The sequence below is a fragment of the Lepidochelys olivacea genome, assembly GCF_965140295.1.
Source record: "Lepidochelys olivacea isolate rLepOli2 genome assembly, chromosome: 3".
Classification (NCBI taxonomy): Eukaryota; Metazoa; Chordata; order Testudines; family Cheloniidae; genus Lepidochelys; species Lepidochelys olivacea.
This window is the reverse complement of record NC_140413.1, coordinates 35040750-35059184: the sequence shown is the minus strand read 5'-3', so window position 1 is coordinate 35059184 and position 18435 is coordinate 35040750. Positions and strand designations below refer to the sequence as shown.

The window sequence follows — 18435 nt, the reverse complement described above, 5'->3', positions numbered from 1 at the left end:
GGTGGTCTGTGCGCTGCTGCCTGCTGGGTAGCTCACTGCTGCCTTCCCCTGAGGTAAGTGTCCTCTCAGGCAGGAGAGAGGGAAACCTGCTGGCTGCTGCTGCAAAAACCTCCTGCTGGCAGGGTGCCAGGAGCAATCGTTGGTAAGGCTGCTGTTTTAGTGGCTGGGCTTCCAAGCAGTTCTTCAGCTTTACAGGTGGCTTCTCTTGCACAGGTATCATCTCATAGATGTTTGGCAGTGTTCTGCTCTCTTGCTGATCACTATCTCTGCAGAGTTAGCTGCTGCCTTTATATATGATATATGATTTTTGCAGCTCATTACATAATTTATTATCATTTGACCAATCAGCATGCAAGGATTTGCATATGCTAATTTATATCGCACGTACCGACGTGACAGTCAACTCAGCCAATTAGCGTCCAGATATTAGCGTATGCTAATTACTGGGTCACATATGCGAATGTGTACAGAAAGCTCCTCCCCTGTTCCTCCATTGTCTCATGGACTTCTATGGGCTTAATACATTTCTATGGGGTTTTTCAGATGACCTTTAGATGAACTCTAGCTATTTCCTGTCTGGAAGTCCCATTGGCTTCTATAGGCTACAATGTATTCCTATGGGATTTTGCTGAGTCATTCCCCACAGGAAACAATGTAATCCCTTGTCTAGATTGCATCATCCCTATTCATTTCTATGAGCTCCCATGTATTCCTATGGCCGCCATTACTGTATTTTCTAATTTAAACTAGTACTAATTTAATTAAAGCCCTATTCTTAAAACTAATTACTCTTCTAAAGATGTCAGAGGGTCCTGACACCATCACCACTCCTTTTATTAAAGCAAATTTTACAATTTTGGCAAATTTAAACCCCTTCTGAGGTTTTTCTGAAGATTCTCTCCATTCAGAGCCTGATAAGGTATTCTGGGCAACTGAGGAAAAATTCTCTCACCATAGTGTAATGCCTGGTAATAGCCTTCAAGAGGTGTGGTTATTTTTGTTTTGTTTTGTTTTTTTGTTTTTTTTTTTTTTTTTGCTATACACATACCTCCCCCAAGGATTCAAGGACAAAAATGTAATTATGAGCGATATGGGAAATGACTGGTCTAAAGTCTGCAGTTTTCAAAGTTAGTGCTGTGCTACTAAACTAATAAAACAACTCAATTTATGCCAACAGAGACTTCTTTATACTGTATCTAGTCCAGATAGCCTTATCTATTACTGAGTAGAAAGAGACCATTTTTGTTGCTGTGTAGAACATTTTCAAAGGATTTTGAATTCTCATGATTTTCTGTATCCTTGTATTTTATAGTATTCCCCAGTTTAGAGAAAATATTTTGTGGTTTTACCAAACTATAAATGACTTAAAGTGAACAAAATAAAATTAATTTCACAATGGAATGCCTAACTATGTGGACCCAGTACCTTTTAGGATTCAGCTCCATGTGTTTTCTTGAGCAGGAAACTAGTTGCCAGGATTACTGGAATCTAGTCCTAATTCTGCTACTCTCTTGCTGTGTGAGATTTATATTCTCCTTAGTTCTCCATTATAGAATGGGCTAAATAATGCTTATCCATCATGGTGTGGGGACTTAAATAAATAATGCTTATATGGTGATACTTTGAATTGAAAAGGGCTGAATAATTGCAAAATAATATATAACTTGGGACAAAATGTTCTCTCTTCCCTCTTCTCCCCCATCAAAAGTATACAATCTTTAATACTTGTGGCACCTTAGAGACTAACCAATTTATTTGAGCATAAGCTTTCGTGAGCAACTCACCAGCAACCACATACCACACAGCAGAACCACTAACCCAGGAACCTATCCTTGCAACAAAGCCCGTTGCCAACTGTGCCCACATATCTATTCAGGGGACACCAACACAGGGCCTAATAACATCAGCCACACTATCAGAGGCTCATTCACCTGCACATCCACCAATGTGATATATGCCATCATGTGCCAGCAATGCCCCTCTGCCATGTACATTGGTCAAACTGGACAGTCTCTACGTAAAAGAATAAATGGACACAAATCAGATGTCAAGAATTATAACATTCATAAACCAGTCGGAGAACACTTCAATCTCTCTGGTCACGCGATTACAGACATGAAAGTTGCGATATTACAACAAAAAAACTTCAAATCCAGATTCCAGCCAGAAACTGTTGAATTGGAATTCATTTGCAAATTGGATACAATTAACTTAGGCTTGAATAGAGACTGGGAGTGGCTAAGTCATTATGCAAGGTAACCTATTTCCCCTTGTTTTTTCCTACCCCCCCCCCGATCCCCTCAGACGTTCTCGTTAAACCCTGGATTTGTGCTGGAAATGGCCCACCTTGATTATCATACACATTGTAAGGAGAGTGATCACTTTAGATAAGCTATTACCAGCAGGAGAGTGGGGTGGAGGGAGGTATTTTTTCATGCTTTGTGTGTATAAAAAGATCTTCTACACTTTGCACAGTATGCATCCGATGAAGTGAGCTGTAGCTCACGAAAGCTTATGCTCAAATAAATTGGTTAGTCTCTAACATGCCACAAGTACTCCTTTTCTTTTTGCGAATACAGACTAACATGGCTGTTACTCTGAAACCAATCTTTAATACATGACTACTAGGTATGGGACTAAACAAAACTCCAGATCCAAACACATCTGAACTTTGGCTGAAATTCTGAACTTTGCAGCTAGCATCTGTTTTTATAATAGGACAATCTTAAACCATGGAGCAAAATGCCACCAGATTTTGGAGTAGCTTTAGCTGGATCTAGAATTTGTACGGATAATCTCTAACTACAGGTAAAATACAATATGTATCTATTTCTGTCCTTTTTCAAACATTCAATGTATATATTCATGGGTTTTCTAGGTGGAAAAAATCCAGTTACAGTTGAGTTATTTGTCTTGTTCTTATATTAAAGATGAAATAGTTAATTCTGGCATGTTAAAATTGTTAGTTAATTCTAGTACATTTGGGGTATTTTAGTCTCCCTCTCTTATATATAATGTGACTCATAAAAGAAACTAGGAACATTTTTCACTAATTCAACTAAATTCAGAATGATGAAAGCATCCAAATGTTAAAGATTTATAACACAAAATAGTGCAGTGGTAGCTTGAAATTAGAAAAGAGTGATGCAATCTAAGAGGGTATGGCATTTTAAAGTAGCATTACTTCGAAAGCCATTGGCAGTTTAAAAAAACCCAACACCACTACTGGACATGGTGGGAAGCCCAGGGAGTAATTGATTTCAAACAGGGTTACAAAAATATCTTTTTAAAGGGCATAATTAAAAAGACAGATTTATAGAGTATCTTCCAAATTACTATGTATTTTTTAAAAAAGTGAAGTACATAATTCCATATAGTGACATGGCTAAAAATTACAGCCCCATCACCTGTTTATATCTTTGATCAATAATTAAAGGGTTTTGTTTGATTTCATTCAATGGTAGTTTCTTTCTTAGTGGTTTACATCATTCAGGAAGATCAATGGTTTAATCATGTTATCATTCAGCCAGTTTGGGTTCAAATCCATTTGGTGGGATTTTTCACTGTTGAAAAGGGCATCTTTTCAGGTTAGGAGGATCTGAAGGGCTCAAGACTAAGGTCTAACAAAACCTCATGTATCCATTCAGTATTGATTTGCAGTCTGGAATGTAAAATCTGTAACATCCATTACAGATCACTCTGATTGCTAAGAGAATTTTATGAAGAACTTTCTGTTAGAGTATGTTAAAGTCATATTTAAACAGATAGGTTTCTCTTAGTTTGTATCTCACTTGGTCTGACAATCTCCTTTAGTAGTGGAAGAAAAGCCTCCCTCTCATGATATTCAAAAACTATACATTAAAGCCCCCATGGTACAATTTGTTCTGCCTGGGTGGACCCCTGCATCTTCGAGAGGCCCTATTAAATTTAATGGGGTGCACACAAGCATATAGGGGTCCACCTGAACAAATTACAGGATCTTTACACCTTTACACCTTTTTTGATCTTGCTGTGCCAAAATGTTTAATATTTCCTGTCTTAGCACAAATTAAAGTTTATTTGTATTTATGTAAAGATTTTAAAAGGAAACATAGAATACAAAATATGAAATGTTATGTTAATGCAATTCTCTGTCTTTTTTAAAATGCAACCCATAATTAATAAGACTGTTTGTTCGTTTCTGAAGTCCTCTTTGTCAAACTAGGAATCTTTGGGATAAATGCAACCAAAGGGAAGTGGCTGCAAATCTACTGATTTCATTGGGTCAGATCTTGCCTTTCTGTATGCATGCAAGTAGTTCCATTATCTTTAGTGGAGTTTGTCAGGCTGACTTCAGTAGTACTGCTCAGAATTAGTAAAACAAGCAGGATTTGACCCTGTTGTACCCTAGATAGCTGGAAACTCTTCATCTGAAGGTGTTGAAAACTTTACCTCCTATAAAAAGAAAAGGGGTACTTGTGGCACCTTAGAGACTTACAAATTTATTTGAGCTCATATATTTGAGCATTTATACAGCTCACTTCATCGGATGCATTCAGGCTATAGTGAGATAGTGAACTGGAATCAGGTTATGCAGTTAGCATCTGATTCACAGTTTAGCAACACTTTTAAAGATTTTGAATCAAAGCCTGCTCATGTTTCAAGGTAACAGCAGTCTTTACATTGATTTAGTTCTGAGCAAGATTGGGAAAAGTTCTGTTAATTAGATCTCTCCTTCTTACCCTGCATCTCTCATGTGCACAACCACACCTATGACTTCTTCCTGTTCATGCCTCCAGTAGGAGCATCCTTCTAGCCATTCACTGCATTTCTTGGTTTGCTTTCCACTAGTTTCCAGGTTTCTTCTGACTCCTCGTCATTCCAGTAACTCACAGCATGCTTCCTGAAAATTCACAACACTCACTTTCTTTCACTTGATCAATGGTGCCTTGTCCTCAACATATCACCTCTTCTATTCCACTGACTCTTATGACCTGATTTGGAGTCCACCATGACAATCCTTACCTTCCCACTTGAAATAATGTAGACCCTCCTACTTATACATTGTATTGTGGGGCACATCAGTGACCCACATTAAATTAACTCTTGAAATCAGTGAAGTTCTTAGGCCCCAGGAAAGAGGCCCATCATCAATTTTTAAATTTGGGGGGAGAGAAGGGAGGTATTTAGACATGCAAAAGATGGCCTGGGGAAACAAGTGCTTACTTATGGTATCAGCAGTCCTAAGTTCAAGCCCCAAGAAGCATTTACAGCACAAGTCAAAATGATCAAACATAAATTATGGACTTGATGCAGAAATTATTGTGAGGTTCCATGGCCGCCTTTGTGCAGGTGGTCAGAACAGATTATTGTAATGGTCCCTTCTAGCTGTAAAAATCTATGAATGCTTGAGTTGTGGATCCAGGACTAAGTTAAGGAGTTGTTGGTAGAGACTGAGAAAGGTGTAAAAGAATGAGAGGAGGTAGTCTCAAGAAGTTCAGTTATGGTTCAAACTTCAGACTGAATGTTTTGAGAGTCACCCATCCTAAGTGTAAAATGAGTCATTTAAACTTTTTGATACATCCTTTTTGTAATGTTCTATTACCTCAACATTTGATATTTTTCAGTTTAAACAGAACTGTGGGTCTCTGCTACAACAGTAACATTAAGTAAATAAATTACAAATTGTTTCATCTATGTAAACTTTTAGGGGGGGAAAAACCTGTTTAATTTAGTTTCAATTCACCATGTAAATTGGCATCATTTGTGTAACTGGTGTGGTTGGTTCGCTAAAAATAAGTTTAGACAAACTAAAATAAATTGGGTAAACATATGCAAATACAGGTAGTGTCAGCAGAAAGTTATAAATACAGGTGGCAGGTGGTTGGTGGATTTGCCGTCAAAAGATAAAATCTGACTCAAGAAGTCCAAAACAAACTGAGGAAAACAGATACTAACTGCTCTAGTTTATATGGGAATAGTTCTTCTACAATATTTATCTAAGCTCTTCAGAGTTGTTCTTAAAGGATGGCAATTTCCTCTTTAAAAGAGTCCAAGCAATTACACTGGCTTTACAGACACCTCTTATCAAAATATTTCCCACAGGTATTTTATGTAGCTGTAGGTTTTTCAGACTGTGGCGCCTGCTTCTGAGCTTCCCTCTGACTCCCTTAGGCCACAAGCTCATGAATCATTACATTACCTGTCTTCTGAGTAAGGCAAGAGGGACTAAATCAGCAGTTGTGGGCTGACTCATTCTCTCCTTATTGCCTTACTAAAAATAGGCCCAGTGGTTTTGTTTACTCTCCTTGCTTCTCAGGTTTTCCCTATAATCCTGCAGACTGACTTTTCCTAGGGCAGGAAATTGAAAGAGGACAATATGTTAGCTTGTTTTGACTGAGAGAGAAAGGCATGAGAGACCAATATAGGAGGATGTAAGCAGCTATGTTCAGATAATGAGTAACAGGAAATTTGAACTGGTGAATAGTAGCCATGGTAGCTGTTATCAACAGGTGGCTGTTGAGTAAAGCTTCAGTGATCCAGACAGATCAACACACAAGAAACAACCGCGGTATCACTTTAAAAAAAATTGAAACCATGTAAGCATTTTCTCATACTTTTGGAATGAATGAAAATGTATGTCAGGAGCTGTAAATAAAAAGGCATAACTGTTTGCAACATCATTGCCTTTCATTTAGTACAACCTTGTTCGTTTTGGGTTTCTTAATATATTTTTAATCCCTCTTGCTTAGCACAATCACTAGTAAGGAAAGGAGTAACTGCAAAAACTCTAATGATTTAAGTCATTGCTGTAGGTCCCTACCTGGCCATGAGGGGACAAATGTGGGATTCTCATCTGTGCTGTCTGAATCAAATTAACCCATTTGAATGGATATGTTCTAGATTTGTGGGATCCTTTTAATTTGTTTGTATTATTTATAGCCAGATTTGCTTTCCCCTTAAAGCTACTTCAAATTCCCCCTTCCATCCTTCAGTTTTTAAAACTGTAGGCTGCTTCTTCCCATATAGTGTACAGAGAAGGGTTTCCAAACTAACAGGTGTATCCCCTGGTGCATCTGAGTAATCCTACTTTTTCAGCTTGTGAATCACAGGGCCACTTTCAGCTCACTTACCAGTGCCATTTTCAGAGTAACACAGATGATTTCAGAGGAGTTAGTCTGGAATGGCACTGGAATAGCTGAGGTAAGAATCTAGTATACTGACTTCACTGGGACTACTCACATGCTTGAAGTTAGTCAGGTATTTAAGCACCTTGCTGAATCAGAGCCTTAATTTCTGTCAAGATATAAATTTTATAATATTATAGAAGCCTTTGAAACAGGTTTTGAATATAAACACGTATTCCATTTCTCTTTCTACCCTCAAATTCATGATGAGTAATCATTTTGCTGGTGAGCATGTTGTCACCATCAATGAATGAATGAATAATAGTTCTGGGGTTATCATGCCCTCTGGTTAATCTAATGATTTTTCTGCAGTGGTTTTTTAAAAATGTCATGTAAGTGCTTTTTGTCATAATTAGGTTTTATTGTCCCCCTGGAGGAGGTTTCTGACTGTTTTTGTGGCGGTAAAGTTCTCTTTCATTTAGCTGACCTTTGAAACTTGGAGCTGGGCTGTGTTAAGATCTTACAGCAATCACTTGATAGCTTTCAGTACCATTGACACTACTTTATTTTTAGTTTGATTTTTCAGTCTGTGTTTCCCTTCAAAAGGAAGCATGACCCATGTATACTGGGCTTGCTTGTGAAACAGATTCTTCTGTGAGCCATAGCAATTTGTTTTCTAGAAATCATTTTTAGAAGAGCAAAAGGCCTTGAAGATTTTTGGGTGACCCTCAGCCACACTGGGATTTTTATCACACCTATCAGCTGATATTTATGCAATCACCAGTTCAGAGAAACCCACTAATTAGTGGATTATTTCTGGTTTTAAAGAAACCTTTCTAGCTATTTCCCCTCCCACCTCCCTTCCATTGCTTCTCTCTGCTTTTGCTCTGTCTTGACTATGCCTGATGTCGTCAAAACCATCTGAGCATATTCATAATGAAATCTTTTTGAAACAATGACACTCTTGTTCTGTCCTCTTCAGTTCAGTTCCTGGCAAATGTTGATGACATAAGTCTAGGTTATTTCCTCTACTGATTTCTCTTTTTACAGAAAATTAAATCACTTTCTGACTTACTGTTTTTAATTATTAAAAACAAAGGCCAATTTGAAGCCACAGGCTGCTAGCACTTTTTACTCTGTAGTGAACTTTGTAAAATGAAAATAAGGTGACTTTGAAAGATTGTTTTGATTCTAAAAATATGGAAATGTTGATAGTAAAACAAGTTAGCATATTCAAACTATTCAGCACAACCTGTAATGGCCACTAGTGAAGAGTTACATCGGCCAGGGATTTGCTTACAATTTCTATGCATATAATTAGTGTGTAAGATAATATATACAAGTCTTCTGAACTCTGGAAGCCTATATTAGGATGACTTAATGTGGGGAAAGGTCTATTGACTTGTAAATATAATGGATGAGCTGCCCACCTTTGTATGCCCATAGGGACCCTGATTCTAATGTCACTCACACTGGTATTAATCAGAACTAACTTCCTTAAAATCAGTGGAGCTCCACCAATGTAAAACTAGAGCAGTTGGCTCTACAACTCCCCTTCTGACCCTCATGCCCCTGCTGCAGTTTTAAAAGCAGAGGATGTTTCTGAAGTAATCCAAATGCATAGCAGCGAGAAGAGAATAGGTGAAACAGGGAGGTGAGGTCCATGTTTCTCCTTCCTGCTCCAATTTTCAGAGTCCACAATGTCTCTCTCTACTCCCCAACTTTGAGCCTATGGTAAGGGAAGACCAGGTCAGCCCCAACACCAACCCTGAAAATGCTGCTACATATAGCAGCCTCAGCTAATGCAGCACTCCCTTCTCTCTCCATTGTTGAGCCACCAAAGAGCTGATGAGCTCATTCTCACTCAGCAGCTGAACTACAGAGGCTGACTCAGCCAGAAAGGGAAGCCAGAGGCAAGACTTCAACTTTGCTCTGGGAAATTGCACTCACAATAAGAATAGGAAGAAGAGTCCCCGTGCTAGATTCCCAGAGCACGTTGGAGGAAGCAGCTAGCCCCACTACTAATGTTGGGGGAGAGTACTGTAGTGCCAGGAGAGGGATAGACACTATCTGGGAGACTGGACCAAAACAGGGGTGAGGGTATGAGTGTATGTAGAGATTATGGGGAATGATCACCACTAAGTATGGGGGAAGGGATCAGAGCACAGTGGGGAGCAGACAGGGGTTAAGCAGTAAGGGGGAGCAGTCTGGAGCAACACTCCCATTCAGGTAAAACCAGATGGGAATCCTCCCTGGATCGGGCCAGCAGCACTGCTCCTTCACACCTCCCTCTCCTCCTCAGCTTATGCAGTGAAAGCTTCCCCATCCTGATTCAATCTACTTTAAGCACAGTGGACAGGGCACACAGAACACCCAGGAGGACAGAGCAGTGGGAGCACAGAACATGAGGGTTGCATGGGTAGGTAGAGCAACTTTGCTGGGGACCACAGAATGCAATACCCACGTGCATAGGCAAATGCACACACAGATGGACACACGCATTAATGATACACATCTGAGGCTAAAATGTCTTCACTGGACCCTCCCCCTACTTTTTTCTTTTTGAGTTGTAGCTACAAGGGAAGGCTCTTGTCTGGCCTGTAGACTATCTGTAAATATTAGTCTGTGCGATATTTGCTGTTTGCTACTCCCTGTTTGCCAGATGTGGAAAAGAGTCCTACCCTCATGAGTTGTTAGTCTCCCCCACTCGTTAAAATGGAGGGTCCCTTGTCCCAATCATACATTTGATGAAAAAGCAGTAATAGCAGGTGGAATCACCCATTACGGCCCCTCTTTTTTTCCTGGCATTGCTATGTGAGGTAGCTGTCAGCTAAAGAGCTGTTTTTAGGCCACATGACCTCTTTAAAATTTTTCTCTGTCTGGATTGAATTGACTGTAAGCCAGTCAGAGGAGAACTTACCACTGCATTAGTATATCAGAGGATGTTGTAAGCATGTTGAGGTCATTCCCATGAGTAAGTGGGCTACCTGGGTACTGGGTTAGTCAAAGCATCTGATTCCTCCTCTTTTCCAAGCTCGCCACTTAATGCATTATGTAGACACTACTGTTAGGGGACTGCTCCTTCCTTCAGACTAAGGAGCAACCTGCACAGCTATGGAACAAGGAAGGCTCATAGAACTGCTGTGAGTAAGCAACCTTGGAGGTGGCTGTCTGTTGTTGGATAAGGCCTTGGCAACAAAAGAACAGGAACATTGTACGTTACTTAGTACTTTGAATTGTTTGCCATGAAATACGTAGCGCCAGTTATACTTAGGTCCGAGTCTTTATGTGAACTCATATGTGCTGTTTGATTAAAGGAATTTTATCAGCCAATAGAAATTACATGGGAATGTGAGCTTTGCCAAAGAGTCCTGTTTTTATTGTAAAGAATGACTAATGAGTCTGTTGTGTAGACCAAGCCTATCTGTATAACTACGTTGCTCAGAGGTGTGTGGAAAACCCATGCTCCTAGATGGATGCAGTTTATACCGACTGAACCCCTGGTAAAGACAGCACTATGTTGATCAGCGGGCGTCTCCTGCTCTCAGGAAGGTGCAGTACCTGCGTTGACAAAAGAAGTTCTATCATTGGCGTAGGTAGAGACTTCACTAGTTGCTACAGTGGCACAAATGGATCAGTGCAGCTATGCTGATGCTGCATTGTATATGTAGACTGTTAGGGGGCTTATTCCTTCACTCTCCCACTTCCCTGGTCCTTCTCGCATGAACCAAGAGCAACAATACCCGAAGTCCGAAGGTGCAAACAATTCAATGTTATTGGGGTGAACTTCCAGCAAGCTTACATCCAAGTTCCTTTTTCCTTATTTTCAAATATCAATTTACTTCCTATTTGCCCCTAATTTATATAGTAATATTCTTAGCTATACCTTAACCAGTCATTCTGCTGAAATTTACCTAACCAATCCTAACATATTGTAACATGGTTAGCTAACCAATTATATCCCACCACCTTAATTAGTTTACACCCAGCAAAATTAATTATACAGCAGACAGAAACAATCACAGAACCAGACGGAGACCATGCAAATAAACAGTAGCAAAGTGGAAACTATAATGACAAAACAATACAGAAGTGAGGATTTCACAATTACATCTATAAAGACATAAGGGTTTCCCAGCTGTGTCTAATGATAAGTGAATTCTTACCAGACAGAAAACTATCAACCTAAATTTACTTTTACATCTTCTAGGCTCTTCCCTTTCTCTGGAGGTGATAGATCAGATCACCTTCCTAACAGCCCCATATTGACTAGTTTGAAATGTGAGGATGTAACTGTTCGCTTCCCAGCTTATGGCTGCCTCTGCTGCTTAGCCAAAGGCATTGGCCTAAGAACAGGGCCTCAGACGGTCACAATGAGAGAAGGCCCTTACACAGATTCTTTCTTGTATACCTCTATTACTAGCTAAATTACTAACTACATATACCTACATTCTTAAAGTATAGGCCTTTACAGGCAGGCCTGAATATCTATATCTTAACATAGACAAGCCCTAATAAGGTCTTACAAGTGTTGTGTGCTTTTCATCTTGAAATACTTTACAAACTATGGGCTCAAATCTGCAACCCTTACACATCTTAAGTAGTACTCACTCACTAGAACAGTCCCAATGAACTCTCCTTATTAGAGTGGTCCACTCCTACTCGTTTTCCACTGGGACAGTTGCCATCAGGTCTTTTTTATATGAACCTCATCCACCTTCCAGTCCAGTGGTGGGCAACCTGTGGCCCATCAGGGTAATCTGATTGCAGGCCATGAGACATTTTGCTGACATTGACCATCCACAGGCATGGCCTCCCGCAGCTCCCAGTGCCCACAGTTCTCTGATCCCAGACAATGGGAGCTGCGGGAAGTGACGGGCAGCACATTCCTGCAGCCCACCACTTCCTGCAGCTCCCATTGGCTGGGAATGGTGAACCGTGGTCATTGCGAGCTGCGGGGGGCTGTGCCTGCGGATGTTCAACATCGGCAAAATGTCTTGTGGCCCGCCATGAGATTACCCTGGTGGGCTGCCCATGGGCCACAGGTTGCCCACCACTGTTCCAGTCCATCCAAAATACTGCTGCCCAAACTCTTTCCCTGATGTCATTGTACAGACTCACTAATGGGAATGGTGCCATGAACTCTAGCAGAAAGTACTACTCAGCATGAAGAACAGTTAAATCTGGCTCTCAGTGCTGAAGGGGAGGAAACAGAAACAACCAGCACAGTACACTCTGCACAATAGTTGGTCTGAGGAGGAACATTTCAATATAGATTCTTAAAGGGAATTCTCATTGGTAGTTACAAGTAAGAAAAACTGTCTTCATGACACTGAAGCATATGGCATGGAAACAACAATATTTCATAGCACTGTTCTTCAGAGGATCTTTAACCCTATTAAACACTGGTTGATTAGTCTTAAGGAGAGCTGGTTGGGAATTTTTCAGCAAAATCCTTTTTCATTGGAAAATGCTAATTCATTGAAACCGAAACTTTGCAGGAAAGGGATTGTTCTGAAAAATCTTGGTTTAAACCATTTTTTTTTAAAGAAAAAAATCAAAATTGTTTAAACATCTTTTTTTTCATTTTTTAAATGAAAAATTTTGAGCGTTTGGATTCTAAATTTCTTTTTGCTTGGAAATTTAAGCTAATTATAAAAAACTAAGAGTTGAGAACAATTTTTTTTTTAATTATTGTTTCAGTCGACCCAAATACTCATGAGGTTTTTTTTAAAATGGTAATTTTTCATTATTTCAACCTTTTGCCCCAATTCAGGACAGGAAATTTTTTCAAATGTCAAATTTTTCCCTGAATGTCAAAATTGTTTCCCACATTACTCTTGAGGACATGATGATGGAGGTAAGCTATACCTAGATTGATAAATTGAAGCACAGAGAATTAAGTGATCCATGCAAGATCATGCAGAGAGTAAAAGGCAGAATTAGATCTCCCAGTCTTGTGCTTTATCCAGGAGACAAATTGCCATTCTTCACTTGACTTTAAAAAAAGAAGAGGAAGAAAACACATAAATCACAACACTCAAGGTTTTTAAAACTAGGGAAATACAACCTAGATGGAGCTACTATAGGGAAGGTGCATAATTGGCTGTAAAACTGTTCCTAGAGAGTAGTTATCAATGGGTCACAATCAACCTGGAAGGGCATACTAAATGGGGTACCGCAGAGATCAGTTCTGGGTCTGGTTCTGTTCAATATCTTCATCAATTATTTAGATAATGGCATAGAGAGTACACTTAAGTTTGAGGATGATACCAAGCTGAGAGGCATTGCAAGTGCTTTGGGGGATAGGATTAACATTCAGAAGGACAAATGCAAAGTACTCCATTTAGGAAGGAACAATCAGTGGCTCACATACAAAATGGGAAATGACTGCCTACGCAGGAGTACTGCAGAAAGAGATCTGGGGGTCATAGTGGATCACAAGCTAAATATGAGTCACAGTGTAACACTGTTACAAAAAAAAGCAAACATCATTCTGGGATGTATTAGCAGGAGTGTTGTAAGCAATACTCGAAGTAATTCTTCCACTCTAGTCCATGCTGATTAGGCCTCAGCTGGAGTATTGTGTCCAGTTCTGGGCACCACGTTTCAGGAAAGATGTGGACAAATTGGAGAAAGTCTAGAGAAGAGCAATAAAAATGATTAAAGGTCTAGAAAACATGACCTATGAGGGAAGATTGAAAAAACTAGGCTTGTTTACTCTGGAGAAGAGAAGACTGAGAGGGGACATAACAGTTTTGAAGTACATAAAAGGTTGTTAAAAGGAGGAGGGAGAAGAATTGTTGTTAACATCTGAGGATAGGACAAGAAGCAATGGGCTTAAATTGAAGCATGAGTGGTTTAGGTTAGACATTAGAAAAAACTTCCTAACTGTTAAGGTGGTTAAGCACTGGAATAAATTGGCCAGGGAGGTTGTGGTATCTCCATCCCTGGAGATTTTTAAGAGCAGGTTAGACAAACACCTGTTAGGGATGGTCTATAATACTTAATGCTGACATGAGTGCAGGGGACTGGACTAGATGACCTCTCAAGGTCCCTTTGAGTCCTAAAATTCTATGATTCTACTTAAAACAAGAGTTATTCAAAGAATAGTTGAGTATTAGTTGAGTCCAACCAAAAAATGTAATGAATTTCAACTTTTATTTTGTTCTGGAAAAAATTGCAATCATATCCATTATCTGTGCGGTATTTGTAAATATTTGCTTTATATTTCACATGAATAACTTTCAGACTGTGTCTTGTTTGTGAATTGTTCATCTCAATTATTTACTTATACTGAAGTGTGATTATTTCTGCCACCTGACTGGATGACAAATTTTTCAATAGGAAATTAAGAATGACAGTTTATAATTCATAATAATGTAATCACTTCTGTTAGGAATTATTGCAACTGCCAGGGTTCACAAACATATTCATGCATATGCAACTGTCCTCAGAATATTTGTGAATAATAAATAAAATTGCACCACAAATGGAAGTAAATAAAATTTGGCCTCTTTATTCATGGATATAATTATTACGTATATTACAAAAGTTTCTAGAGGGCCCAATTGTGCTATGTGCTGTACACACATTCTGGTCTCTGCCCCCAAAAAGCGTACAACCTGAATAGATGAGAGGAAATGTAGTAGAAGGAAAGTGTTGGTCATCTATATAATGGAGATGATGACTTGCCCGAGATCACACAGGAAGTATTTGGCAGAGCAGGGAATTCAGCTCAGGTTTCCTGAGTTCTGGGCCAGTGCTTTAACCACAAGAACATCTTCTCATATGTAGTTTTCAATATCCAACAAGCTTTACTTATAACAATAAACATAGCACATACAATTCCCATGGACTGTATATAGTATTCTGACTTTTGAGATGATATACCAGAGTCTATAGTACAAGCTGATTGTTTCTAGATATTGACTTTTTAGAAGTAAATTATTCTGGGACTTTTCTTTTTTGGCTTGGAACAGTATTTGCAGGGTAGAAGGATAGGGATCAGTAGTAAAACATTAATCCTTATACTCAGGGTTGATAGAAGGCAAACAAAGGCCCCTTTCAGTCTGTTATGCTGGAGTCCAGTGTCATGCATCGTAAGACCCTCAGGGTGGGGCAGGCATGCTGTTACATGGTTCAACAGAAAATGAATGCATCCAATGAAGTGAACTGTAGCGCACGAAAACTTATGCTCAAATAAATTTGTTAATCTCTAAGGTGCCACAAGTACTCCTTTTTTTTTTTAGAAAATATTGGGGAGCTATTTGTGTGCGGGGGGGAATCACTCAAATTCACGTAGAAAAAATGTTTTCATGAGTTATCTCTTATACAAAATACTATAAGGTTGTATAGTAAAGGGTCAAAATTCCAACATCTCCCATGTTAAACAGTGTTTTGGAAATTCACTCTAGGATACGCTAGTAGCTTTTTGTAAGAGTGAACAATGTGTTTGTTTGTTTCTACTGGTAGTATGCTCTATAGTAACTATTGCATGATAATGGCATTGACCTGGTTGGCTATCTACCCAGCATGCATTATAAAAGAGCTGCCTAACTACTTCTTTATTTGAGAGACATCAGCTGTTCATTTTGACTGGGATACTAAATCTTGCCTTTGCTATAATTATGGCTCAGTAAAGGCCTGATTTTGCAATGAGTGCCACATGGGGGTCTTTGCAGGATTGGGGCCTCAGACTTTTAACCTCTGTCCTCTCTGAATGTAAAGCAATTCTGTGAATGATTTCAACTGCAGCTTTTGGGCCTTCATAACATTTATTTTTAAAACATTCCTTTCCTGTCTCCCTTGGCAGACTTGAAACATTTACTGTAAAATAATGCTATAATTTTAGGGCAGTTCAGTTATGTTGGTCAAGTCCAGACTCAGAATGGAAGAGAATCAAAGCAAATTGAAACTTTGACCAGATAGGAATCAGACTCTAACTTTATAGGTATTGGATAAGAAACTAATTTTACTTTTAAAATCTTGAGACTTTAACATAATTCTCAGGGGTATGCAGAAAATATTAACTAATAAAATGTTGTGATTCCTAGACAGTAATAACATGTTAAAAAGGATTTTCAACCTCACTTTGATATTGTAACAAATTCATGTGTTGCAGACCTGAGACACAGTTGCTATCTGGCTCACACACACTGCTCCTCTAGGGAATCAGGTCTACAACCCTAGTTCTTCAGTTCAACAAAAATAGGCCATGACCACTTGAGCTAAAGGAAATCTATGAGTTATGCATTAGTAGTATTAGGTCTCTAAACTTCTTCTGTGGCCTAGATGCTGGAAGATTATCACATATGCTTGCATGCAAACACACAGTACAATGTCGTTTTTATGTTAATAGACTGAAAGGGCACACTTTTACAGAGAACAGATGCACCACTACTTGATCCCTTCCCCTTCTTTTTCCACCAAGCTGCTTTGTCCTCCCTGCCCAAATAGAGCAGAATCATGTGAAAAAACTGTGGGCCAAATTCTCTGCTGGTGTAAATGGACTTCAGAGACAATGTGCCAGTTTACACCAGCATAACATTTGGCAGTATTAAATTGCCAAGTCTGTCTTCTTCCCTATGGTCTACTTACTAGCACTTTGTCCAGTCTAATTTTAAATATTGCAAGTGATAACACTTGCATTACATCATTCAAGAGAGTGTGTCACAGGGACCATGTGTGGGCCATAGATTTTTTTTAGGCAGAACTCTTCATTGATTTAGGGCCTTTTGCTTAAAATGAATTCTATGAGGTGGCCCACTCTGAGGAAGACTTGCTGGTATTCAGCCCAAGTTTACTGATATTAAATTAATTCCATTACTACACTAAGTACTTTCTCTCTCTCTTCATGGCTTTTACGCCCTTTAAATATTTGTAGACTTATTATCTCTCCCCTCAGTCATCTCTCATCCATGCTATACATATAGCTAGCTCTTTTAATAATTCCTTAGATTAAGACATGAGATATAGGAGACAGGCTGCTTACAGAGAGTACTGATGTATGATTAGCCATACATGGATGGTCATCTAACACACCTTTCCTCTGTCAACCCCCCGCCCCGCTCCTCAGTCATGGTCTTGCTCTGATATTTAAAATGAATAAATAAATCACACATTGTCCTTAATCAGTAAATTAAAATATCACTTACGTCCTATTTTTGCTTCCTAGTTTCCACTTCATCTTCAGGAAGCACCTCTCCTTGAGTGGAAACCCTCCTCTGCATTTCCTTCATCCTTTTTCATTTTCACTATTTCCCCCTGCTCTTTACTTCTTCCTCCCTCAGTATATATAGCATGCATCCTACCCACTCACCTGCTTCCAACAAGGAGAAGGGTAGGAGGAGGGGTGTTGCAGAAGAGATCTTGCTGCTCAGTACGCTTGCACCCAGCTTATGGGAAGGATAGAGGAACAGAGTGGACAACTGGCCAGGGAAAGGAGAGGGATCTCAGCATTTCCTGTCTACCCAGTTATCAAAAGAGCAGGCACCACTAGCAGCAGACAGAAAGCAAAGACTAAAAACAAGCTGGTGAAACTGATAGGATAGCAGGGAGCTGGAGAGTAGAGGCAAAAGAGTCTGAGCCTCTGGCTTTCATCCAAAGGCTAGGCATGTTAGCACCTGCAGCCGATCAGCTGTGAATGGATAAACGTAACAGGCACCATCTGGTTTTGGATTATGATGATCACAGCGTGTTGGCTTTGATCAACTTCTGTCTTGTCAGGAAGTGAGTTAATTTTTTTTCCCTTGGGCGCACCCTCTTAATTTTTAGCCCCTTGGCTAGGGTACTCATCTAGGATGTGGGAGACCCCTGGTTACCTAAGTGCACATGTTGATTGGATCCTGGTCACCTATGTGAGTGCTATAACTGCCAGGCTACAGAGTTGTTCTCATGCTTGCTGTGGCTCACACTCTCTCGCTCTGGCCCAATGATTCATTCAGTATTGATCCACAGTGCAACAGCTTCACCAAGAGAGGCTGAGGGAGCCCCACATCGGAATACCAGGTAGCCCAGTGGTTAGGGCATTCATCTGAGAGATGGCAGATGCCTGTTCAAATCCCTTCTGCCCCCCCAGGCACACGGGGTACTAGGAGCAGCGGTCTCCTTCAGCTCAGGAGAGTACTCTAACCTCTGGGCTAAAAGTTATGAGGGAAGTTCTCCTCCTCCCCCAGCCTTCTTGCAAAAATGGTGTAGGTGCCTAACACCAAAAGAGGAGTTGCAGCTGAGAATCCCAAGCCTCCCTTCGGCCCAGATTTAGGCACCTATCTCTAAGAGGGGGCGAGACTTAGCACAAGCCCCTTGTCTTGACATCTCCCATTGAGTA

General features: G+C 39.8%; 1 long non-coding RNA gene across 1 annotated transcript in view; it reads left to right on the top strand.

Moving 5' to 3' along the window:
* Positions 1 to 6521: 6521 nt before the first annotated feature.
* Positions 6522 to 18435, top strand: part of LOC311517323 — an 87239-nt gene continuing 75325 nt past the window's right edge. The window contains exon 1 of the long non-coding RNA XR_014710662.1: positions 6522 to 6578. This is a non-coding gene — a long non-coding RNA (uncharacterized lncRNA). The remainder of the gene's footprint in view (positions 6579 to 18435) is intronic.